This window comes from Triturus cristatus, chromosome 11 (assembly GCF_964204655.1).
Source record: "Triturus cristatus chromosome 11, aTriCri1.1, whole genome shotgun sequence".
Taxonomy (NCBI): Eukaryota; Metazoa; Chordata; class Amphibia; order Caudata; family Salamandridae; genus Triturus; species Triturus cristatus.
Window position 1 is genome coordinate 925112518 of NC_140594.1, and position 6607 is coordinate 925119124.

General features: G+C 47.2%; 1 pseudogene; it reads left to right on the forward strand.

The window, feature by feature from the left end:
* Window positions 1–434: 434 nt before the first annotated feature.
* Window positions 435–1185, forward strand: LOC146785623 (complement C1q-like protein 3 pseudogene; annotated as a pseudogene).
* Window positions 1186–6607: the final 5422 nt, after the last annotated feature.

Consider the following 6607-nt stretch of genomic DNA (forward strand, 5'->3'; position numbering starts at 1 on the left):
CAGATTCTGCAAAAAATTAGGCAGAAATTCAATGGTGATTAGTGCATAAAAGTGTGAGTGATGTTGTGGTACCAGTAGGCTGCTAGGCGCTCTCTGCCACAGTGCTTGAGGAGCGGGGAATTTAAAGATTGTATTTTTCTCTCTTAACCGAAATCTGGCTTTCCTTTGCCATTAGCTCACAAAGGGGGTAGAGGTCTAAGAGGGGAACAGTGTGCCTTGCTGAGCAGACGCTTGAGGTACAGAATGGAGAGTGTGCCCAAAGACTTGCACTGCCAGGGACATCCTATATCGCCCCTGCCCCTCCCTCTAGGAAAGCTGGTGCTCATTTTTATGGGTCTGAGGAGGTCCACAGCAGCCTTCCGGAGGATAGGGCAGTGCTGAGCTAGCTGGTGTGCCAGCAGAGGCTGGTGGTGGCCGGTGCACTGGGGGTGGTCATGGTACTGCTCCTGGTCATCCTCATCCAGGTGCTGGTCACCTTAGCTGACCCCTCAGCACACAAGATGCTGGGCACCTGTCGCATGATCTGTGACTTGTATGGGACCCGGCAGGCGCCCAGCACTGCCAGCCCCCGGACCCGCTGCAGCAGTCCCTGCCCACCTTCTTCCAAGGCCACAAGAGTAAAGTTGGGCCACAGGGCCCACTGGGGGAACAAGGCCACCAGGGGAGCGCAGCAAGCCTGGCTGCCCGGGGCTGCAAAGCCCACCGGGGACCCCCGGCTCAATGCAGGGGGACCATCAGTGCTGTCACTTACAGCACAGAGCCCAAGATCACGTCTACATCGGACTCAAGTGCCAGCACAAGGACTACGTGCTGCTCATGTGTGTGATGACGTGTTGACCAATCTGGGCAACCACTATGACCCCACCACGGGCAAGTTCACCTGTTTCATCTCAGGCATCTACTTCTTTACAACCATGTGCTGATGCGGGTGGGGATGGCACCAGCATATGGGCAGACCTTGGTAAGAACAGCCAGGTGAGGAGGCATGCGGATGCAGGGCAGGTGTGTACATGGCAGGGGTGCCACCACCGTTTGGCCAGCCCTGTGCATGAACAACCAGGTGAGGGCAACATGGGGGTCCATGGCGATGTATACACAGCAAGGGATATCCGTGTCTGGGCAGACCAATGCAAGAACCACTGTGTGAAAGGGGTGTGGGGTCCAGGACAAACTTATACATGGTAGGGGGTACCCCATATGACCAGACTTGTGCATGAACTAATCAACAAGGCCATGGGGTACAGGCGGGGGTGCCATTATGTGGCAGAGGTACCCAAGAACAACCAAGTGCGATGGGTATGGAGAGGTACAGGGCAGAGGGTACTACAGCTGAGTAAGAGAGTCTTCGGCAGAGGGTACCGCCATATGACTTCCACATTCTTCAATCTGTACTTTCTCATATTTTCCATGCCCTCCTACCTTCTGCGGTTTCTCGTTGTTCTTGTGAGCTTGTCCAAAGCTCTTTTCCCTCCATTTCTCCCTAAACATTTTTCTACTTGCTTCTTCACGATTGCTTTCTTGATGCCAAACCATTTTTTACTTTCCCCCTCTATGCTTTTCTCCGTTCTTTTTCTCTCCTTTTGACTTCCCTTTTCCTTTCATCTTCTAACGTTTTCTCTCTCAATTTCTTCTCCCTATGTGCTCTTTTCCTGGCCTCAGGCAACCATGATCCATTTCTTCACCATGCTTTTTCCCCCTCCAATATCTCCCCTTATTGAATCCCGAACATCTACAGCTCCTAGTCTGCACATACAGTTTAGGGTTTTCATTCTTATGCTGTTTTATGAATCCCATACTGCTCGGCTACAATGTTACAAATTAGCAGCAGCACAGATTGGAGTGAGTGTTATGCAGAAAAGCTACAACATTGACGCTTGCAGCATATGCAACCAACGGTCTCCCAGTCCGCTGAGAAAATGCATCTACTTTCTTAGATCTTGCTGTGGCTGGCTGGGTCCTTAAAGTTGTGTTGCTAGGTGACACCTTGGATTGTAACATATGCAACTTGCAACTGTAATCAATAGTCTAACACTAGCTATGCTGTGAGCAGCTACTAAACACCTGGACCATTTTGCATAGCAGAATGTCTCTCTTCCTGGTTTTGCCTTTGTCCCCTTTATGGCAAAGTGTTGCATGAGGTAGCGGGCAGTGCCAGGGATAATAGGTGACCCGAATATGACGTCTACAGTGTCAGCTGACTGAATTTCTGGTTCGGGAATAGCAAAAGTGTGGAAATTGGTTTTAAATAGCAATGGCTTTGAGGTGCTCTCTTCCTGGTTTTGCGTTTGACCCCTTTATGGCCAGGTATTGCAAGGGGTAGCGGACAGTGCCAGGGATAATATGTGACCCCAATATCACGTCTATAACAGTGTCAGCTGACTTAATTTCTGGTTTGGAAATAGCAAGTGTGGAAATTGGTTTTAAATATCAGTGGTTTTGAGGTGCTGTATTTCAAGGATCTTGAATTAAGGGGGAAAAACATACATTTTGCATTCCTGGCAGGCATTCACCTGAAACTGCAAAGTGTGTAATTTTATTTTGGCTTCAGCATTGTTAATGTTAATGTTAATGTTAATAATGATTTGGAAAGCCCGCGTACACCGGGTGGTTTCAAGGTGCTATGAAGGCTCTGAGAGCTAACAATGAACAGCTTTAATTATAGGCTTGTGCAAATAGCCACGTTTTAAGGGACTTCCTGAATTGCAATAGATTGGTGCAGGACCGGATCTCCAGCGGGAAGAGGTTCCACAATCTAGGGGCTATTGTGGCAAATCTTCGGCCTCCTTGACGTACCCGATTGAAAGCAGGGATGGTGAGGCGTGAGAGGTGGGCAGAACGTAGGTTCCGAGAGGGGGTGTGCCTGAGTATCAGGCTGATAATAAATTTGGGGTTATTGCCGTGCAGGGATTTGAATATAAGGCAACCCACCTTAAAAGCACAGCGTTAAGGGATCGGGAGCCAGTGTAGATTCTTCAGCAGAGGGGTAGCTGGCTGCCATCTAGGTTGGCGAAGGATCATTCTGGCTGCCTGATTTTGGGCCATCTGCAGCCGTTTAAACAGATAGATTGGCATGCCCAAATACACAGAGTTAGCGTAGTCCAGGTGCGATAGGACAGTGGCAACTACCACTTGGATCATAGCTTCCTGTGTGAGAAAGCAGTGTATTTTCTTAATTTTCCTCAGTTGAAAGAAGCATTTAGAAATTACCGAACCAACCTGAGTTTGCAGTGACAGGTCACTGTTGAGGGTGACTCCTAAAAGTTTGGCTGATGGGGAGGGGGAGGGTGGAGGTCCTAGCTCCGATGGCCAGTAGTGTGGGCCCCAAAACATATGGCTGTCCCCAGTAAGAGCAACCTCCGTCTTACCGGGGTTTAGCTTGAGGTGGTTATGGTCCATCCATTGTTGAATATCTAGCATGGTGGCCTAAAATTCAGTGATGGAGCTATGTGAGTTATCTACCGAGAACACCAATTGCAGGTCGTCCGCATAATTATAGACCGTCACATTCCTATCTTTAAGGGACTGAATCAGGGGAACAATGTAGAGATTGAACAAATGGGGAGAAAGAGCGGAGCCCTGTGGGACGCCACAGTTGGGGGCATATCAGCAGTGAGGCGATAAAAAATTATTGCCGCTTTTGCGTCCGTTTTCGAGCGAAAAGCGACGATAATTTTATCGCCTAATCAGCAAGGTCACGCTATCGCGTGAAACCTTGCATTAGCACCGGAATTCTTAACGCCCAGCTTTGCATCTCTAATGAGATGCAAAGTGGGCGTTCCTGCCCTGACATGACTGGAGAAATGTCGCTAAGCGACATTTCTCCTATCATCAAGCCCCACGCTATGAAGCAAAGCGGCAAGAAAAGTAGCGATAAACCCTGTTATCGCTACTTTCCTTACGCCTGCTTCAGGACTGACTTAGCCATGATATCCTATGGAAGGTGGATATCGTGACTAAGTTTGCCTTGCCCTATCATCAAGCTAAGGCCAAACTTCGTGAGATTATCGCTGGGTTTCCAGCGATAATCTCACGTTTGGCAGTTAGCGCTAGGGTTTTTATCGCTTTAGAGATAAGCTTTGCTAATAGCACGCTATCTCAGCGATAAAAATCTACGTTAGCCGGCGATAATTATCCTAGTGCTAAGTGCGCTTAGCGATAATTATCGCCGGTCCTTGATGATATGCCCCTTGGTTTTATGCAATGGGGCCAAAAAGTGGTCTTGGCGGACGGCCTGGGCCTGATCCTCCAGGAAAGAGGTGAGCCAACAAGCCGCCGCACCTTGGATGCCTGCTTGTTTGACACGGTCGACCAAGATGGAGTGGTCGACCGTGTCAAAGGCGGCGGAGAGATCCAGTAGCACCAGAGCTTGAGGGGAGCATTTATCCGCATTGTGACGAAGAGGGTCCAAAACAGCCAGGATAACAGTTTCCGTAGAGTGTGCCGGCCGGAACCCTGCCTGATGAGAGTTGAGGTAGTTAGATTCTTCCAGGAAGGTGGACTGGCATTTGGCTACGTGAGTCTCTAGCACATTTGCCAGAAACGGGAGCAAGGAGATCGGGCGGTAATTAGACAGAAGTGTGTGGTCAGCTCCGGGTTTCTCCAGCAGGGGGACCACTATAGCTTTTTTGAATGCTGTAGAAACTTGACCGGACGAAAGTGATTCGTTCAGTAGCGTGAGTGCTGGGCCCGGGTGGATTGATAGGCAGTCTTTGAGTATGTGAGGTGGGCAGCAGTCCAAAGGGGCTCCTGATTTAACTTTGACTGGGAGCTCCTGAAATATCTTGATGCTAATAGGGGGAAGCAGCGAAGTATGGAATTGTTAGTGTGCATGGGGACGGCGGTCTACAAGGAGGGCTGCTTAGGGATGCTGGCTTTAATGGTGGTAATTTTTTCAATGAAATAATCATTTAGTGAGTCGCACAGTGCTTTAGAGGGAATGACTTTTGAGAGGATCCTGTCTGGGTTGTTACAAATGTAATCAGACCTAAGAAGTTTGTGTGTTAGTTTCAAGACACCTTTGTAGAGTTTCAGATTTAGGTCTCGATTACTGGCAGCTTCATCTGTCTTTTGGAATACCAGACCTATTGTATTCTACATAGACTTAGATAGGGGTTTGTTCACCCCTTGCTCATGATTTGATGGCTTTCTTGTCTGCTTCCCTCCCTTGCTCCCAATTTGATGGCTATCCTTCCTTTTTGGTGCTTGTCCCCCATCAAAGAGCATTTTACTCTTACTTTTTTGAAAGAATGAGTTGCATCCTTAAACTGCTAATTCCATAACCTTGCATAACTTTTAAAATAGTCTACCTCCAAAGGATTTACATAACCAGCACTGTCGAGCTGACATCACAACCTGCTGTTGTATTCGTCAGAGGCAGGTAGCAGCACTGCACAGCTGATTTTCTAGTGACATTGAATCAGAACTTTGAAAAGCCAACATAATGAATGGTGTGCAAAAGACAATGCCAAGTGGTACTACATTTTATGTATTTGAAGCTATTCCAAGCTGAGTGCCTGCATGCGAGCGCTGGCCATCTCGGAATGGTTATTGTTTTTCAAAGAAAAATCATTAAAATATGGCATCTTTAATGTTTTTCTTAAGGCAAAAGAAGAACCTTTCTATGATGATCACATCCATGAGCACTCCTATGTGACAGTCATGTTAAAATTGTTTTTCTTTTGTGTAAAAAAGATCTTAACCCTAACTACCTAAATCATAAAGATTAAGTGACATATTTTTGGGAATGGTGTGCAGGACAGTGCAGCAAATTACCTTGCTTCACTGCCCTGTGTCACAGGGCAGGGATGCAACGAATTTCTCCAATACGGTACATTCCTGTCCTTAACCCCTGTGCATGTACTGTTTTGGCATACTAGCGCCAATGCAGGCACCATTACACCATGGTGCAAGGGAGCCTGTAGGCAGGAATGTTTTGAGTTCCTGCACAAAAACAATCCATGAAGGCATTTTCATCTTTCTATGTGTCCTGCAGAATGCAGCACACATAGAAAGAGGAAAAAACAAGGAGAAATAAACATATTTTTTTTTGTTAAGCCACATCTGGGGAGGCATATCTTTCTGGCACATTCCCAGGTTTACCAGGTTTGGTAAATCTGGGAATGCTTAAAAAACAATGGGATATGCACCGACTTCAACGCCCATGGATGCCCTCCCCTCCCTTACACACAGTAATGCAACGCAGTAATTTGTGCTGCATTGCATTGCTGTATATTCATGAAGTTATTCAAAGCCCAGGAAAGTGGCTTTGCATGGCTTCATTAAATAGGACTTGAAGCTTTGCGTCATTCATACACCACACTGAGTGGCGCATGCATGACACAAGGCCCTTATAAATATGCCCCTAAGTCTATGAGCGGAAATTTGCACATATTCAAGATTTACACCTATTAATAGGTGTACTTTTTTGCTGCATTCTGCAGGACACATAGAAAGAAGAAAAAACGAGGAGAAATAAACATATTTCTCCTTGTTATGCTTCACCTGGGGAGGCATATCTTTTTGGCGCATTCCCAGGATTTCCAGGTATGGTAAATCTGGGAATGCGTCAAAAACCATGGGATATGTGTGGGAACAAAGACTGCACCAC